The following is a 21,205-nucleotide window of genomic DNA, read 5'->3' as shown; positions in this document are numbered from 1 at the left end:
CACACATAGTCCTTAAAAGTGCTCCTACGTAACTCCGCAAGTCGTAGCACGCCCCAGCCCGTAGAGGACTGGGATGGCCCCAATGATGAAGCATGTCACCGTGGGGCAACCCCGGTGAGTGAGGGGACACCTAAAAAAAAGGAGCATTTCTCCCTTTTTACACACATTAACATATGTCTCACGGTCAACCCCAGTGTGTGCTGACTGTACTACTTCTTTGAGCTAGGCTCTTGGGTATCTGGAAACAGAAACCTTTTTTGTTTGACTTACTGTTTGGAGGACGAACCTAGCTGACTATCCTCTAACTCCCCTTTCTATATGTTGACACGTTGCAGCGCGCAGCTGCGGGAGTCTGATAAGACACCCACATAGTGACACACACCCACTTTCTAGTCCACACACAAGTACATACAAACAGTAGATCAACATGGCCGAGATCACAGGGCTCTCCTTTACAGAGGATGAGGCGGACAGAATAATAGCCTCCATGCTTCCACATTCTAGTACTACCTATAAAGATACTAGTGAGGCCCAACAAAACTGGGACGAGGTAACTGAACTTAAACGTAACCTAGTGAAAACTATAATCCATGGTGTAATGATGAGTGAATACCATAGGGCGAATGCAGCACCACGTGGCCTGATAGTAAATAATGAACCTTTCATCTTCCAAGATGATCTTATTTTCAAAAAAGACTGGTCACTGATCAGCTGGCACTGTACAAGGGACTGGCTAGTCCTCATTGTAAAAACAGCTGCACGCAGAGCTGAGGCATTGAAGGTGCAGATCCAAGATTTGGAAGTCAAATTGAAATCTTACCAATCACCAGCTGAACTCAAGAAAAGACTGGATGAATTGAATAAATCTATGACCGAATTCGAGATATCACTCAAAGACACGAAATACACCAAATTCTACAAAGATAAGAAAACCTTCTCCCATGAAAAAGTGTACCCATACATAAAAGCAGAATATGTACTTTCTGGTAGGAACCCTGGCTATAGCAGTGATAGTGGCGGTACGGACACAGGATCAGACTCTTCTGACAGTAGTTATAATCGTAACCAACCACGAAATAGACGAGGCAGAGCGGGGAGGAGAATGAATAGAGGGAACTCCTGGCAACCGTACCAGGGTCCCCCACCACAGTTTTTCTACGGGCATCCCCCGTTTCAGCAACCATACCCACAGCAACCGTTCCCATTCTGGGACAACACCCAAATGCAAGGCATGCCACAACAGCCTTTTTTAGGGAGAGGAAAAAGACCAGGCCGAGGGAAAACCAGAGGACAGCAAGTACAATGGGCACAACCTCTGGAAACCACCAGAACCCACACGAGGAGCCAAGGACCGGTAACAACACCGTCAACCAGCAACATCTAAGCTTAGTGGTGAACCTCTCTGATAAAGTTTTAACACCAATTCAAAATAAAGTTTTGGAAAAAGGCCTAGGTTTCGTCCCCACCACAAATTTGGATAAATTTAAACTGTATTGTGAATTGAAGGAATTCACTCGCAGTATAAAATTACAGGTTTATTTCAAAGATAAACCTCAACCAGTGGGAACTATGAGTGACACAGGACTAAAGAAAAAGTCCTCGTTCACCCCCCCTACTAACAGTCTACCAGTGGAACTACTGGCATTTGAAAAGGCCATCCTAAAGGATGTGACGGATTTGGATACAGGGTCTTTTAAGACATTTCACAACACCAGCAGAGTTGAGAAAGAGGCCATCCACGAACTAGCTAACGACACCGGCATTACAATTAAACCAGCCGATAAAGGAGGGGCAATTGTGATACAGAACTCCACAGACTACGAGGATGAATGTCTGAGACTACTAGCTGACCAAAGAAATTACGAGGTTCTTAGGGCAGACCCCACAGAACGCCTAAGAATTGAGATTGCCGGAATGGTGGAAGAATGCCTGGTAAATGACTGGCTCACCAGAAAGGAATCAGATTTTCTGGAAAATAAACATCCCAGGACTCCATATTTCTACACGATCCCGAAGATCCACAAAAGACTGGAAAAACCACCTGGGAGACCAATCGTTTCAGGGATCGGGTCTATACTAGAGCCACTTTCCAAGTTTGCAGACGCATTCTTGAGACCAATAGTACAGAGAACAGAGACCTACTTACAGGATACGAAATCAGTACTGTGCCTCATAAAAAACCTAGTTTTTGATCCCTCCATGCAAATTCTAATCGGTCTCGACGTGGAGAGCCTATATACAAGCCTCCCCCATAGAGAGACACTACAAATTCTGGAGGACATCCTGTTTGAGAACGAATGGGACTACAAAACACCGAGACATGTGGTTTTGGAATGTTGCCGTCTGGCGCTAACAGAGAATTTTTTTCTTTTCCAACGAACAATATACAAACAAACCCATGGAACTAGCATGGGAAGCACATTCGCGCCGAGTGTGGCGGGATTGTATGTGCACTGGCTAGAGAAAAAGAAAATCCTGAGTGCAGACAACCCTTACTCCGATAACATCCAGTTGTGGAGACGTTATATTGATGACGTTTTCCTCATTTGGAATGGGAGTGAGCAAGAGGCAAATGCGTTTCTGGACTGGCTGAACCTACAGGATCCTTTCCTAAGGTTCACCTCTACTATGAGTCGTGAACAGTTGGTCTTTCTGGATCTAAACATTAAGGCTGAAAGAGGAAAACTAACTACCACAACGCATTTTAAGCCTATATCAAGGAACTGCTTGCTTAGCTTTGAGAGCTTTCATCCACGCCAGCTCCGGGAAAATCTGCCTTTTGGACAGTTCCTACGGCTCAGGAGGAACTGTTCAGAGAAGTGATTATGAAGTACAAGCAAAAGAGCTGTGTGAAAAACTACAACAAAGACAGTATCCCAAAAGGGTAGTTCAAAGAGCAAAGAAAAGAGCATCCAATAATAACAGGGAGGCACTGCTGGAAGCAAAACAAAAGGAACTGCCAACAGACACTTCTGAAAGAAGACCCATCTGCATCACTACCTACACGGTAGCCTCACAACAGGTAACGAAAATTGTAAAAAAACACTGGAAAACATTGAACAGTGGAGGTCTGAATATCACCCAACCTATGTTCAGTCATCGAAAAGAAAAAAACCTAAAAGATCTGGTGGTACACACACGTCCAAGGAATGTGGAAGGTCCGATCAGAAGACTATATCCACTACCAGTAGGTCATCACCCATGTTCTAACTGTAGTGTATGCCACCTTACGGAAACTACAAAACAGGTGACATGTAACACAGGCCTTGTATGGGACCTGAAGAATTTCTCGAACTGTAACACGTCAGGGGTCGTATACATGATCACATGTATATGCAATCGGCATTACATAGGAATGACCACCAGAAAGGTCAACACGAGAATGGTGGAACATCGAAGCAATTTCAGGTGTAAACACTCGAACACAAAGATGACCACACACTTTTTGGAAATGGCACACACACCCAACGATTTACGGTGGGTAGTTTTAGAAACCCAACAGCCCCATGCTGACATGGAAAAGAAACTACTTGAAAAGGAACAACGTTGGGTGTTCAGACTCCGTTCACACATTGTGGGACTCAATGACGATATCCCCTGGGGTCAGTTCACATGAACAATTCTGTTGATATGAGTGTCTACTCATATAGAATAAAACTCATTGAGCATCATGTGTGTCGATATGATCACCGAATTGACCTATCTCAGAACACTGATGATGTTATTTCGACTCTTCTCGCCAAATCCCGTTAATTTGAATGATTTACCATTAGTCAATTTAAGAAATAAGATAACAGACTAATGGAGCAACCTAACCACTCCTGTTCAAAAAACCGTCTGTAAATGGGGATAAGGGTAACTTAATCCACTCTGCGAATCTTAGCATAATTATATCATCTAGCGAAAAGCGAGGAATAACCAATAGTACTAAAACACTATATACTAATATAAAGAATGATATTGATTGGACACCCCTTTCACCAGCGCTTTGCACACCTAAGATGTGATGTATGCACTTAAAAAATGACCATGCCAAATTATTGCCTGATAATATGTAACATATTTCGGATATCATCCTAAATTATTTTTTAGGCACTTCCATGAGCGTAGAGCACCGTAAAATACGTTTTCGTTATACGAATACGTAATCGGTACCCTCAAGATGGCCGCCGCAAAGTCCAGAGGCGGTAGGCGCGTTACGCTCTAGTTCACGTAAGGGCGGCCACACGTGGAGCGTGAACAGGGAACGGCACTCCTTCATATACAACACCGCATCCCCCAGTCCGATAACATCCGGACCGGAGGGACACAAGTAGGTGCCTGAATGCGGGCGGTATCCGGTGCACAAGTAAGTGTGGATGGGGCGATTGGGGCCCAAGAAAGGATGTGGCTATTATCGCCATCCGACGCGGACCTGTGGCTATTTACAAAACCTCGTTTTTCTTCTTCCATCAGAGTTGCTAGGATATCGATACCCCTCCGACTCCATGGGGCCCAGTTAGGTCTCTTGAAAAGTATGTATGAGTGAGTGTGACTGATGAATGCTTGGGTGTGTCACTGAGAGTGGTGTGTTTTAAAATCACGTTATTATGCACGAAATAAGTCACGGTTTTGTGCATGAAATCAACCACGGTCAATATGTCCGTTCTCTAGATCACAGAAAATCACCATATTTTCTGCCTGCCAACTATGTGTGACGATTTTTGGGGGGTACTCACCCCATGATTTTTTAAGATGTTTTTTATTTTACAGGAACCACGTGTTTTTCTGGAAACAAAATACGTAGGTATTGTTTGCATGAACTTAATATAGTTTGCTGCATTTAAAAAGTAATTCTGATAAATTCTAATTGGAGAGTTAAGGAGTGGCGAACACAGGGCTGGTCCCTGTGTAGTCCCGAAGAAGTGCTTGGGGTATGCACGAAACATGTCGACTAGGAGTTGATAGGAACATCTGAACACATTGAGTTTAGGGTAGCCTATCCCCCCACCCCGTTTTTAATATTACCACCTAGAGGCCAGAATAAAGTTTATTGAAAACCTACTGGGCAGGTATTTTTATCTTACAACACATAGTCCACTCCCCACAATAACACATGCACCACACATAGTCCTTAAAAGTGCTCCTACGTAACTCCGCAAGTCGTAGCACGCCCCAGCCCGTAGAGGACTGGGATGGCCCCAATGATGAAGCATGTCACCGTGGGGCAACCCCGGTGAGTGAGGGGACACCTAAAAAAAAAAAAAAAAAAAAAAGGAGCATTTCTCCCTTTTTACACACATTAACATATGTCTCACGGTCAACCCCAGTGTGTGCTGACTGTACTACTTCTTTGAGCTAGGCTCTTGGGTATCTGGAAACAGAAACCTTTTTTGTTTGACTTACTGTTTGGAGGACAAACCTAGCTGACTATCCTCTAACTCCCCTTTCTATATGTTGGTGATATTAGTATCCCACTTCAGCTACGTGATCAGCCTATTGAGCAGACGAGGGTTCCTACTCATGAAGCTATACGTCCCTCACTCCCTCCTGGAGATCTATCTCATGAGGATCTATTGCTACCTCCACCCCTTGAGGGCTCACCTGCTCCATTAAATCAGGAAAAAAAGAGGAAACGCAGGGGAAATAAACAGTTTGGTAGAAGCGCAAAGACGGAAAAAATAGTACAGAGCCCGTTGAGGAAGGAAAAATCTCAAGTGGGCACTCACCTACCTGACAGGGAAAGTGGGTTAGCCCATAACTCCCCCCACTCACAGTTCCACTCATTATTTATAGAAGAACTTATGGGGAGGATGGAACATCTTGTTAGGTCTTTAACACTTCCCTTAGTACACTGGGTTAAAATTATCTCAGAAAAACTGGGGGAAATCGAAAACTCAATAGAGAGGAACACTGACCAGTTGAAGGAGCTAATTACAAGTAAGCATAAAGATCCCCCATCTAGGCCCTCTGCATCCTCTTCCGCTGCAGGGAAAAAGCAATGTAAGATAATAAACCCTGAACCTGAGGGGGTAAGCAAGCCCTCCAGCACTACAGCCAACAGGCCCGTAAATTTAGAGAGTAATCCAGGGGTTGGACAGGCAAAAAAAACAACACACGTCCAAAGGGGAACTACCCTGTCGGCAGACAATAGGCCTTCTCTACATTCTAATAAACAAAGGGCACTAAGGAGGAATGTAGATCTCCCTCCGCAGGCGGCCCCCTTTGTAGTCATCTTGACCGGGGTGCCTGAAATAGAGAAGGGAAAGATAGAAGATTATCAAACCCTGAAAAACAAGGTTATCCATTGGTTCGTCAATAACAGACCGCTTCCAGCCAACTTAAATGGGGAAATACTACATGTTAGAAGGGTAGGCTGGTTGGGTCACAGACCTAAGGATTTAACGGGCGATGTGATCATTGTTAATTTCAAGGATTCCAGGGTAGTCAAATACATTGAAGACTGGTATGATGATGGAAGTGGGGGAGGAGTTTCCACCAAGGCCCTAACTTTCTTCTATCCCCAGTCGCTAATGTTGAGAGCACCCCATCCACCCTCAGTGCCAATGCTACATCAGGGTGTCCACACCATGTTCCCATTAAGTCCTAAATATTCTACACACGATCCTCGGCCTACGCAATCTAATCAATTTAGATCAAATCAATTGGCGCGTGGGTATGTAGATAGGCCCTTACCTATAATTATCGGGGCCTGAGGCTAAGACATGATGAGTATCTTCCCCACTGGACAATCCCTACGTTCAACCGGTATGGTGTTTTTTCTGGTTTGGACGAACAGGACTGACTCCTTAATTCAAATAATGGGGTGATGTTATCTCCTCTCAAGGCTAGGCACGTAAGGTTAAATACTGCTTTGGGGTTCACATATTGTGAGAATGGTGGCGGTCCAATGTTGACTAATGGCTCCCCCTTGATGCTTCCTCTTGTAGGTACTCAAGTTCATAGCACTGTAGGCCTCTGTAATTCATCAGTGTTGGTCGGTACAGAAGGGTCTTGCAGTGATGTTGTAGTGTGTTTATCTAAGGACCTGTATCGATACTCCAATTTCTGACCCTTGTCTGGTTATAAATCACTAATATCCATACAACGGCACAGAAACCCGTTTCATAAATTAGTCATAGCGCATGCCGTCACATTAAGCAAGCACTATTCCTCCAGCCCCCTAGAAAGCACACCGAGTTCTCTAAACAAACCAAGCCTCCAGCAAACCTGGGAAATCCCCGCTGCTATTGTTTTGATTTCGTTCGAGAACTCCTGTAAAGAATGTAAGAACGACCAGTTCTTAATGACATCTTTTATTGACGTCTTATGTCCATCCTTACGTCAAACTCGGCACCTTTCAGGTATAAATATACCGACGCTGCCCTAAGCAAAGACACGGTGGTGATGAGCTTGGAGCAGTGACTACTTGCCGGAGAGCCCAGCTGATGCAGGAAGCCCACGGACGCTGCCCCTCCCTCTTGACGCGCTGAGAGAGACGCTGTCTTTTCTCTTGCCGAGAAATCCAGCCTCCAGCGTTTCCAGCCCACCTTCGCGGGTGACTGGGATACCGAGTCCTGAGACAGAGATACCAGCCCTCCTGCCTTCTAAATCCCAGGTACTGAACTGACTAACCCCTTACAGAGAATTCTTGAGTCAGATTCTTGGCAAAACAAACTTAACTTAAACTGCTACTTACTTACTCCCTCCCACGTATTAGGCTTAGGTCAGGTACACCGGGGTAGGCGTAGTTAGAAGCACCAGTTGAGTACGATTAGTCAATGTATATATGTATGTATATCTTTTATCCATTTTAAAGTATCATATGGCTAAGAAACCATATCAATGCTTTTACAGTATTATTTTATAATCCTGCTTTTACTGTATGCACTTTACTTAACCTTAAGTATTGCAACTGTAGCGATTCATTTCTCTTGTATGAGAAAAAGAGACTGATCAATAATAACACCTTTTATTGAACACGCCCATCTCTTCTTTCTCTACAATCTGGTGGAACTAAATATGCACGTACTGACTGAGTAAAATAGTTGTCTTTTGTTTTCACACGACTCTAGAGATATACTCTTGATTAGGGAGAGCAAAGTTGTCATGGTCTATGGTTGTCAGAAACTAAATCCCTTCTTGTCTATCCAGGGAGGTTAAACTCCTCCTCGCCTATTCGAGAAAGTTTCTAGTGAACTCTAAGCTAGCTGGCACACAAAACTTAAGTCTAATATCGTCAGTAGAAGACCTAGTTAACCTCTGTCCTACGTCTATACTATTGAAGATATTATTCCAATGCGCAGAGCCTATTGGGATAATAGGAACTACACTACATGGCGCCCAACGTTTGGTAAGGCGATAAAACTAACGCAAGACATTAGAGTAACTCAGTCGTGCTTTTTCACACAGACCCTTTCTCCCATAAATACTCCAAAGACGTCTGGAGTGGGTAAAAGGTTAAAAATCCGCCAAACTTAGTAGGAGGAGACTCCTATGTATGGTTTTTTGGTTTATTCAACGTTGAAGGATACAGTGTTCCAAAATATTGTGCACCTAATCTTTGTTTCCGTGAAAACCTGATCTGCAACAAAAAACCTTCTTGTCAGTAAAATGTCAGACAATGAAGAAGAAAGGGAGGCAGCTAGAATAGCAGCTCAACTCCTAGCGGATGACACAAGTCTCCTACAGCAAGACCCGGATGCAATACTCATCCCGGTCAGCATAAGAAAAACTATAACTTTAAAACTTATAGAAAATGGACTGACATCGAGAGGTGGTACAGTCATATTTGTAATTGAGGCACATGAATATCGGCAGACAGAGGTATTCTATTCATGGATAAACTTTCCAGCAGCAAACGCTGTAACAAAGGAGTTCCACTATTACAAAATAGAGGAACCACCGGATGAGTACACTCCTTTCGAGGAGGTGGAAATCCCATTAAAATACCAAGAGCACCTGCTCTGGTTTAAAGGCGCCCTAAAACATAATGATCACATCACCAGGCTCGGTCCACAAGGTAGACCAGGAGCAACGTGGCCGGTTCTAGCCAGCTACACACCACATCCAGACATTGAAAAAATGTCAATACCAGAACTTTTAGTACAGCTAAAACAACTGATTAAAATACATAGACAATTAGTCCAATATGTAATGCGGACTTCAACAGTCCAACCAGCTATTAAAATTCCACAGCTGACCCCTCATCAGGGGAACACAAATAAGATCACACCACAGAACATACAGTCCTGTCTAGGTAAAGTACCCATTAAAAGGGAACAAATTCCATTCTGGTTAACACAAAAAATCACTCAAATAGAGGCAGTATTTCCGGATACTACCCCTACTGAGAAACATAGAATTCTGACTATCTGTCTTCCAATGGGGATCGCACCACATGTGGAGGACTGTGACACTTGGGGTACAGTCTTTGCTTCCATTTACACAAAAACACATGGTGTTCCGTCCATGGCGGTAATACCAGAGGTGCTAAAACAGATTCAAAATGAATACGGTGCAGAACCTGCTTTAACTCTGGGTATGAAATTACTGAAAGACTTCAAGCAGGTCTCGGCAATATTACTAGCCAACATAAAGGGGGAAGCAGCAACTGTGGCGATCCGCCAAAGACTGAAAGAAACAGATATAGCAGAACAACCATTTGAACTTGCCAGAATCATAGAAAAATCCTATGAAGAACTAGGAAGAGATAGTTTGGGTGGAAAACCAGTGAAACCCCAACTAACTGAAAATCCTGAAAAGTTATTTATTAAAAATAATCTAAACACTCCAAAAAAGAGCTGGGATGGAAATAAACAATCCACTCCCAAAGAAAAAAGATTCCAGTCCAGAGGAATGTCTCCTCGGCGGAGAGAAAGATCTCCGAACCAAGGACACAAGTCTCCCCAGAGGGAGCCCTCTGAGAAAAAATACAACCTTAGAAATAGAGATAATTTGAAGAAACCTGATAGATATCAAGATATTGATACACGTCCATCTCGATCTTTTCGGACTTCCTCGCAGAAATCGGAAAGAAGAGGACGGTCAGAACACAGGGAAGAGCACGTCAAGTCCAAAGACAAGGAACCTGTGATAGAGATCGCAGGTCACCCGACCAATATTTTCATCACTTAGGTTTCGGGCCCATATATTTCATTTCACCATATACATTGATCAGATGACCATACAATCTACTACCAATAATTGTGAGTCCCTGTTTTCTACTATTTCCAGTGTACCCAACTTACCATCCACCGACACGGGTACCTATGACCACGATGGGTCAGGGAGCTAGCTGTAAAATGAAAGGCAGCAAAATACAAAACCCAACATAAAATTACTTTTGATATTTTTCATAAAATTACCACGGACAACTAGGAAGTTTTAAGTTTCTTTATCTAGAATTTAGGCTTGAAAAATCATTAGGTTTACAGATAAAAGGAAAACGATAACAAGGATACATAACCATTACAGGGAAAATGTAAGGGCAATCATCTAAGTTGTAACTAGGGCTATAGGGAACACGCTAAGACAGTTTTCATGAAGGTGAATGAAAAGCTGGAATCCTAACAGATACAGTAAGGGTGAAAATTGGAAACACGCTATAACTCTAATAAAGTACTTCAGTTAAATGTTAAGAGAAAATTTATAGCCCACATCAGGAAATTGTAAACTGTAATGTAGAAAATGATTTCTAAAAGGTAGGGTGACATAGGAGCACGCTATGAAATTAAATGCAAATAACTTTATGAGATGCAATGGTTGCGGAAAGCATGGAAAATTATCATATGCAAAGTATGTCTTTATTGAAGCAAAGACAGAAAAATAGAAAGGTGCAGTTTAGAGTTTTCGGCAAGATATTTACCTAGACTGGTGTGAAAACCAACCCTGGCCACGGGTCAGTTAAGGACAGGAAACACCCCAAGGAATAGCAGTCATCAATGGGACAGCAGGTGCAGTATGGACACCCCAGGACAGGACAGGAAACCCAGATTAGGATCAGGAAAGGACCACCAGGATACGACCAGCACCCGCAGTTCGGAAGCAATGCCTGCGCTCCACCCTCTCTGCAGCTATCAGTCAGAACCCCGATTGGGTTAGCGAACTCCCCAGCAAAGTGCTCCGCCAGCACTTAAGGTTCAGCGCTCTGTATATTCAGTCACCTATTGAGTGCGTTGGGTCAGTGACAGGTCAGCTATTCGGACAAGTCGGACAACTTCTCTAGCTAAACCTAGGCTAGATATACTCTTTTGGGTCAGTGTACCAACCCCCAAATGTTGCAAAGTGTCAGAATCCCCAATTTCGATTGGTCCTAAGGTAGGATTTGGTTAACACACCAATCAGAACAGACTATTGTAAGACTTATTTTGCATGTTAAGGTACCGCCTAGCAAGATTGGGGTTCCCATGAGAGAATATGCAGAATACAATAGAAATATTGTCATTGTATCAAATCAGGAACATGATTTCTCTATCCTCCTGGGTCAGGGGTGGCGTTCTCAGGAGCCTCTTGTCTGTGACTGCCAGCAGGCTGAGTTCCACCGCTCAAGGCTACGGCTGCCTGGGCTGCGCGGTCATGCGCAGAAAGGACCCTCAAGATGGCTCTCGACCCAGTTGGACCCCCCGTTTACCATGGTACATGAAAAGTAAGCGAAAACAAATTAACACATAGAAATAAATGAATAAACTACATAACATGATCGTGTACTTATGAATTATCACTATAAAAATATACTATGCAATTATTTATTAGTGCAACAGACAGAATCACAAAAGCAACGGTGCAAGCTTCACCTCGTTGTTAGAAAGCGCAGCCATTTTTATGGCCGTTACGCATGCGCACCCTTTCCCTCCAAATGTGACTGCGGCGTGTCACGTGATTATGCCTAACGCATGCGCAGAATCAGAATTCAAGCAGCATCCATTTTAAAAGACAAGGGTTATTCGTTTTAGTGAAACACATAGGCAAGCATCTCTATGATACCCACGCACATTCAAAATACATAAAATTAGTAAAACGAACAATTGAAGTTACGAGATTATAATAGATTTTTCGAGGTTCTTGACTCGAGCAAGCCGCGATGCGAAATCTTGCTCTATCAATCCCCTCTTTGATGATATTTACTATCATCACAAATAATGGAACCAGATGCCAACTTTCTTTCACACCTTGTACATTTCTATCTCTTCCAACAGGCGATTCAGTTTCTCTTTCTCATTTTTGGTAGGGTGAGAATTTTTCACCTTTTTATAAATCTGATTATTCATTTCTTCCAATTCAAGCTCATCCGCACTCCGTTTAACTCCTCTCGCATTCACTTGGTATTTCTTTGTGTGTTTGCGACATTTGCAACAGACAAATATGAGAAATAGGATAAGACCTATCACTCCAATTGGCATCAGTACCTTTAACAATAAGCTTTTACCTAAGCTAGCAAACCACTGACCTACATTGGAGAGACCATCAACCAGTCTCTTCCAGGCACTGTCAACCTCGAGTGGTTTGAGTTTTTTTTCTAAATTAGTAATGTTTTTCACATATCTTTTGAGCTGTACACTTTTGTCCGAAATGTAAGTGCAACAATGTTGCGCCTTCAACATCCGGCAGACTCCGCCCTCTTTTGCTAATAAGGTGTCAAGAGCAAGTCTGTTCTGCAAAACCATTGATCTGATCGCAACCATTTCAGTATTGACCAGCAGAAATCCATGAGCCGTGTCCGTAGACAACACATCCACTATTGTGGATAATTTGCAAATTCTGTGAGTGTTCAGAACCACTCCCACTCCAGGTATCAGTGCACTAAAAATACTACCCATTATTTCACCTACGCTTTCTCTTTTACTACGCACTAAGCCATTAGTGTTTTCGTTGCTTCCAGCAATTTCATTCACGTGGTATATTTTCGGGAAAACAAGGCCAAAATAGCAGCTTCCATACCAGTGATCCGGCAATTTGAAATAAGCCTTGTTTCCACATACATAATAAATTCCGGGAAACACAGGTTCTGACCCATTTTTGAAACCCCAACCTCCAATTACCTTGTAATTGTGTTCACATTGACTGGAACCAATTAAATATTATTATAATAACTAGTCTTCTCGCGATGAGGACAGAGTTTCCCTTTCTTTTCGAAATCCAGCAACAAAGCAGGCCCTGCCCCGCCATTTGAGGTGCTTTCCATGTCCTCAGCCCATTTTGGGGTTTTCTGTCTTTTGTCATTTGCCTTTCTTTGGAAACTCTCCCTTCTTTTCTCTGCCATGTTCAAAAATATTTATTCTTGTTCATGTAATGAACAGGTTAAGTTGTCTCTGTGTGCTTCATTCAAGTCTATGGTACCTATAGTCAGAAAGTATTCTCCCATATAACGTGTAACGTCACTTTTGGTATGTACAGGATTCAAGTTTCCACGTATAGGAAGTTCAGAAAAGATCACGTCTGAATTAGAATAGTAATACTGTAATGGTCCTCTTTTATAAAATAAGCTTGCTAAAATGCTACAGGAAATTCCATAGGTCAGTGGTAGGTGATGATACGTCACGCCTTCAGCTACAGAAGTAGGTAGCTTCATGCAGACATAGCAATCTTCTATTTCCATAGTTTCTACATAATGCACTAACAAGTTTGCGAAAACATTTAAGTGTGTCTGGTTTCTAACTTCGTGGTAATGTAGTCCTTCCTCATCTGATGCTTCTAAGTCTCGTTTTGTCTGTCTGAGTGCTTTTTCACGTCTTTCTACACTTCGTGTTGTCAGTTCTTCAGTGTCGGTTGTCTGAGTAGGGTCAACATTAGTATTTTTGCTAACCATAAAAGGAATGAAAACTGTTAGTCCTATCCAAACTAATATTACTATAACTATACTACATATACATACCTTGCAGCACGTTTTGCAACAACTGCGGCTAGGTCTACCACTCACGTTTGAATCAGACATTTTGGCTCAGAAGAAGTTTTCAACCCCTCTTTGTGTCCTTGCCCAGGTACCTTTAGGCTGAGCAATTTCACGGTGGTTCGTCCTCTTCCTCTGCAGAGTAATTAGTAATCGGTTCCCCGTCGCTTTCGTCAGTAATATCAAGATCCTCTAAATTTTCCAGAATCAGATATGTCCATTCAGGATCCTGGTATTTCTCATTCAGTCTTTTTATTCGATCACTCCTTCTTTTGGAGCTTTCTCCAGCTTGTTCTGCTATTCGTATGATTTTTCTTCTGTCAGCAAGTTTCTCTTCTACTGTTTTTATTCTCAATCTTAGTCTTTTAATGTATCTTGGTTCGATATTTTTCTTTTTCTTGAGTCTTTTGGTTGGCACTGTCAGTTGACTTTCTTCTAATGCTCTTTTGTTTTCATTCGTTTGTGGCGCTTCTTTTGTCTCTTCCCTTCCTGTCTGGCTAGTCCCAGGTCTTGTATCTATTTCTTCTGCCTGGTTACTAAACTGGCCTGGTTCAGGTGAATTTTGGTTCTGGCTTTCGAATGTCTCTGTTTCTGTGTCCTGAACACTTTCTTCTAGTCCTATCTGATCCTGTTCAAGCACTTCGATCTCTTGATTTTCTTCCGCTCGAACTTTTGAACTAGTTCTAGTCTGTCCCTTTTCAATATCAGGAGTCAGTGGAGGAGTATCGATCACTTGTTCTGTCCCTGTCTGACTTCCCTCTTCGTCCTCAGATTTGATGTGAATCTCAATGATCTGAGGGTCTTCGCCTGTGCCTGTCTCGACCTCTCTAATCCACTCTCTATCTTCGTATATTCGCTCTCTTGTTCTGATTGGGTCTTCAATGAAATCGATTATAGGTATCCAATCATCTTGGCTGGTGCTCGGTTGCTCGTCATCAGCTACTTCCGGACCAACGTTTACAGGACCCTCAGCTGGACTGGTGCTTGGTTGTTCGTCTTCAGCTACTTCAGGACCGACATCCGCAGACCCCTCAGCTGGACAACCTTCAGCTCCAGGCTCCTTGTCTGGAATTACCTTTTGAGTATGGCTGGCATGGATCCACCTGGGAATGCCTGCACACTTCACTGCTGTTGTGGTCACCAGTATTACTTGGCGTTTTTCTCCCCACCTCGGTGCAATTTATTTTATTTATTTATTTTATCCATTTATAGGGCGCAACAGCTACCCAAAAAGGGTTTCCCGGCGCCTAGACACAGCTAGTATGGGGACAGAAGAGAGGGGTGAGGCTATGAGGTTATTATTGTTCAAATAGCCAGGTCTTAACAGACTTCCTGAACCTGGCATAATTTTCCTCCTTTCGGATGCAGGGAGGCAGCGTATTCCAAAGTGCTGGTCCCAGATGGGCGAAGGATCTACCACCTACTCTTGCCCGCTTGACCCTTGGTACACAGAAAAGAGCAGCCGACTGCGACCGAAGGCTACGCTTGGGGGTGTAGGGGTGGGCGAGGGTCAGAAGATATTTTGGTGCTGTGCCTGCTTTAATTTTGAACATATAGCTCAGTGCTTTAAAGCGGATTCTGGTTTCAACCCTGAGCCAATGGAGTTCTCGGCGGTGGTTTGAAACTCCGGCGAATTTAGGGATACTGCATAGTAAGCGAACTGCTGCGTTTTGCGCCACCTGCAGTCGACCTACTACAGATTTATTTGCGCCCAGATATAGAATGTTGCCGTAGTCAAGCCTAGATGTAATAAGGGCATTGACTACGGTCTTTTGTGTGGGCACAGGCAGCATCCAGAGGATTTTCCTCAACCATTTGACTATGGTGAGGCATAGACCAGTCACTTTACTGGCCTGTTGATTCATAGATAAGGAATTATCCAGAATAAAACCTAGGTTTCGAACGTGGGTCACTGGAGTGGGAAGAGCACCCATCTGGTCAGGCCAGTGTGCGGGATTCCACAGATCTTGCTGTTTTCCCAGGACCAGAATCTCCGTCTTGTCGCCGTTGAGTTTTAACTGATTTTTAGTCATCCAGCTTAGAATATTTAGGAGTCCTTGTCTGAGTAGAGAAGGGGACTTAGGACAGGATTCGGATAGGGAAAAAATGATTTGAGAGTCGTCGGCATAGCTCATAAGAGTGAGACCCGATTTTTCAACAAGGTCGGCCAGGGGTCTGAGATATAAATTAAAAAACAGCGGTGCAAGGCAACTCGAACAAGTGTGCTTCTTTATTCTAACCCAGTCACCTGGAACCAACTTGTGTACTGGAGTTGTCAGGTTGGCGACGGCGTCTTCCCCAATCTGGCGAGAGATAGAACGCACTTGGTCACCCAGTTTCCTGCAGTACTCAAGTACCAAATCATCAGAAATGCTTAACAGTTTGTTTCCTGGTACCCATGCTTGTCTCATCACTCTTCCCATCAATATTTCATGGGGGCTCAGGCCTGTTCTCCGATCTGGAATACTTCGGAGTCCCATCAGAACAAGAGGCAAAGCAGTAATCCAATTCATTCCAGTTGAGTCACACATTTTGGCCAACCTTGATTTTATAGTGCCATTTATCTGCTCTACCACTCCTGAAGCCTCTGGACGATGTGCACAGTGTAACTTTTGTGTGATTCCAAATGCTTTACAGAGTTGGTCCATCACCTCATTCTGAAAATGTCCGCCTCTATCTGATTCAATAGTGACTGGCACCCCGAACCTAGGTATCAATTCTCGTAGTAACAATTTGGCTACTGTTAAGGCATCACTCTGTGGCACAGGGTAGGCTTCCACCAATTTTGAAAAGAGGCAGACCACTACAAGGACATATCTTTTTCCCTCGCAGCGTGGCATGGTGAGAAGTCAATTTGTATTCTTACAAAGGGACCCCCTGACTTTCCAATTTTTCCCAGTTCAACTACTGTTCTTTTGCCAGCGTTGAACTGTTGACACGTCATGCACCTCTGGCAAAGGGATTCTGCTACCTTCCTGAATTTCGGGTTATACCAGGTCTGTTGAAATACCAGAACCATGGCATCCCTACCAATGTGTGATCCCTCATGTATCAGTCTGGCCATAGGGGCAAGCAGGTTCGTAGGTAACACAGGCATACCATCTGGGCCCACCATGACACCATCCTCACGTCTTGGTCGACAACCAAGTCCTTTCCACTTCTCTTTCTCTTCCCAGGGCACAGCATGCTGCCATTCTCTCACTTCATCCCAGGTAGGCACTTCTTCAAACACCATAAGTTGGCAGCTGTTTCCAGTCCCACCCCGTCTGATATTCATTGACATGCGATCCATAGCACATTGTTTTGCTACCCGATCAGCAAAATCATTTCCCAATGACACAGGGTCAAGGCCCTTTTTATGAGCAACACATTTGACCACTGCCAATTCCTTTGGTAATTGGATTGCCTCTAGAAGGTCTTGGATAACTTTTCCATTTCGAATGGGGGTACCTGATGAAGTCAGGCATTCTCTTTGTAGCCATAATTGGCCAAAGTCATGCACAACCCCATAACAGTACTGGCTGTCAGTATACACTGTTATTCTTTGGTCTTTTCCCAATTTGCAAGCTCTTATCAAGGCAGTTAGTTCGGCTACTTGTGCAGACTTTATTCCAAATAAACAGGATGCTTCTTTAGCTTTGTCTAACGCGACCACAGCGTAGGCAGCACTTAGGCCTACAAGTTCGTGTCTCATGCAAGAACCATCCACAAACCATTCCTCATCATGTACAGGCAAGGGTGTTTCTTTAATGTCTGGGCGGGGTTTAGTACTGAATTCTGTCAGGTCAATGCAGTCATGCTCATTCTCTCCCTGGTCTTCTAAAACCATTGAGTCAGGGAGCAGAGTGGCAGGGTTCAGTATATTGCACCGAGTGATGGCCACATTTGCAGCACCCACGAGAATCCTCTCGTATTTAGTCAGCCGACTAGGGCTGAGATACTGAGTCTTGGTTCTGGTCAGTAATATCACAACTGCGTGTGGAACATACACAGTTACCGGATGTCCCATGACAATGGATTCACTCTGTTCTAAACTGGTGCATGTTGCAGCCACTGCTTTCAAACATCCAGGTAATCCAGCAGCCACTGGATCCAAAGTGGCAGAAAAATATGCCACGGGCCGTCTAGTTAAGCCATGTTCCTGAGTTAGGACCGACAATGCACAATTGTCTCGTGTGTCACAGAACAGAGCAAACTCCTTGGAATAATCTGGCATTCCCAAAGCAGGAGCGGTACACAGACAATCTCGTAGTTTTGTGAATGCTGTTAAGCTTTCATCATCCCATTCCACAGGGTCCGGTGCTCCTTTCTTTGTCATTTTTATTAAAGGCTTTGCATGGACTGCAAATCCCACAATCCATTGCCTGCAGTAACCTACAACTCCAAGGAACATTCTGATTTCTTTCTGAGTACGGGGTAACTGCATCTTTTGAATTATTCTGACTCTCTCTGAGGTGACTTTTCTGATTCCCTTTTCTATCTGGTGCCCCAGATATTTCACTGTTTTCGAACAGAACTGTAATTTTTCAGGGGCCACTTTATGTCCCTTTTCACTTAAGTGATTCAGTAGGGCAATGGTGTCAATCACGCAATCCCTATGACTTTTGGACGCCACCAATAGGTCGTCAATGTATTGCACCAAAACAGACTTTCTCGGTAAGACTAAAGTTTCCAGGCATTTTTTCAAGATCTGATTAAAGATAGAGGGGCTCTCTGTGTACCCCTGGGGGACCCTGTTCCAAACGTACACGTGACTGTTGAAAGCAAATGAGAAAATAAATTTGCTATCTGGATGCAATGGGATCGAAAAGAATGCGTGACATAAGTCTATCACGGTAAACCATTCAGCATCCCAGGGAATCTGATACAGAATCACAGCTGGGTTTGGGACAATAGGACAGCAAGGAACCACAATTTTGTTTACCTTTCTCAGGTCCTGCACTACTCTGTACTTGCCACTAGGTTTCTTGATTCCAATTATTGGGGAATTACACGGGCTACTCATCATTTCTTGTATGATGTTTGCTTCTAGCAATTTCTGTATCTCAAGGGCAACTCCTGCTCTCACTTCGGCACTCATTCTGTAAGGCTTAGTATTGGGGTAGGCTGCATTTTCCTTTATGGCTATTTGTATTGGGTCTACATTGGCCATTAATCCTACATCCTTTCCTGTAAAGTCCCATACTTCTGGTTTCACTGTCTGTTGAAGTTCTTCAGGTAAGTCCTGTATAGTCATTCGTTTAATTTCTGAGTCCGGTCTGACTAACATTAGCTTGTAAATACCATCTTCGTCTGGTGTTTGAATCTCAACGCCCTTTGGTGTGCAAAAGATAGTGCAGTTCATTTTGCACAGCAAATCACATCCCAGTAAGTTCACTGGACTGGTATCACAGACGACAAATCTGTGCATTTCTTTGAAGTTCCCTATTGAGATCTCCATGGGCTCGGTAACAGGTGTACTAATCAATTGATTAGATACACCCACTACTTGGATTGCTTCTCCCGAGAGGGGTAGGTTTGGAACGTCTGCTGTTCTCACAGTAGAACGGGTAGCACCAGTGTCCAATAGAAAGGTGACATCATTTCCATCAACCTTTCCTTCAATGTATGGCCCTGACTGGTCTACTGGCAAGGAGGCGCCAAGTACACACTCCTTGTCCTCCCCTCTCAGGCCCCGTCAGTACTCGTCGTCACAGAAAAAAGTGTCATTCAATAAATATTGCGAAGTTGCTGCATTTCTGTTCTCATTGCCCCCCCCAGATCTCTATATCATCTCCCTGCGGTGATTTTCCCTTAAAAGTTGGCTTTGGCGCTCGGGGTATTTGAATCGTTTTTACCTGCTGCTGGGTCTTTCTTGGCTTTTCATTCTGCGTCTGTGGAATTAAATCAGGGGTTTGGGTATTATCGGACTGTAAATACGGACACTCGTCTCTCCAATGTCCAATTTCCCCGCACCCGTGGCAGGGAAATTTCTTTTTGGCTTCCTCTCTGCTCATTTTTGCTCTGGGCTTTCCTCCACCCCCACCCCCAGGGCCTTGGTTCTGAGTGGTTTTGTTTAATTTATTCAATTGTTTTTCCTGCTGTTCTGCAAGCTTTACTTGAGCCCACATCACCTTTTCCTTCAGGGCCTTTTTCTTTTCTGCCATTTCGTCCTCACAGTACTTTGCGTACCGTAGGACCTCGTCCATTTTCTTGGACTGCCAACAGATTTTGTTATCTTTTATCCACTGACAAATTTCTGGTCTTAAACCGTTTACAAACCTGTAAATGAAATGTGTCATGTCCTTCATTTCGATGTTATCTATACCACTGTACGTCTTGAACACCTGCAACAGCCTTTCATAAAAGGAATGCACAGTCTCGTCCCTTTCCTGCGTGGTTCTGTCTATCTTGGTCCAATCAGTTTCCTTTGCGGGCACTTTTTGCTTCAGATGCTGAATTAATTGTTCATATTTCCTCATCACCTCAATAGAGGGTTCACCTGTTTTGGAGTCCCTCTGGTATTCCTCACTAGGCCAAGCTATGGCTATTTTACACTCAGTCCACAGATCTACAGGGACCACTATGTCGAAGAATCCATCCAGGTCCTTCCACAAGCACTTTTGCACTTTTACAAATCTTTCTACCTGCCGGTACCAATCGACTGGCTTTTCTCGTAATTTCGGGAAGTCATTGGTAAAGGACACAATATCCTGTCTGGACCATGGAACATGTACATATTTTCCTCCTGGCACTTCGCGCATAGGGCATAACTGTTCTGGTTTGTCTGCTTCCTTTAGGACGAATTCAGGAGTTACCTGCTTAGACCTGGCCTCATCTTTTTTCCTAGCCCATCTGGCTTTCCATCTTTCTACGTCTCCCCATTTCTGTAACACTGTCAATAGTTCTTTGACCTGTGCCTTTTTCCCTGATATATTCAGGTTTTCCAAATCTTTGTCTGAAAATTCTGCTCGGTATGGTTTCTGCAAGGGTTTCGATTTTGAAATATCTATTCCCATGCTAGCAGCAGTATCTGTCAATTTTTCATGAAGTACTCGGGCATTTCGGGTAAGACTTTTGCAAATAAACAACAGCTCTTCTTCAGAGTAGGTATTTAATCTGTCTAATCCCACATTTCCTGCCATCAGTTCTTCTATTTCTACTCTCAGTTTGTAGAGATCTAAAGGTTTCGTCTGCGGAGTTTGTTTCTCTAATTCTTGACTCCATCTTTCAATTTCTTCAGGAGTCACTAACGTGACACTCTTAGTACCCGAAGTCGATTCCATCTGAATCTCCCTCGTGTTAAAAGGGTTATGTCTTTTCTGCATCCTTTTCCCTGTACTTCTATTAGGCAGATCC

This window comes from Lissotriton helveticus, chromosome 2_1, assembly GCF_964261635.1.
Source record: "Lissotriton helveticus chromosome 2_1, aLisHel1.1, whole genome shotgun sequence".
In the NCBI taxonomy this organism is placed as follows: Eukaryota; Metazoa; Chordata; class Amphibia; order Caudata; family Salamandridae; genus Lissotriton; species Lissotriton helveticus.
This window is presented reverse-complemented; position numbering follows the sequence as displayed.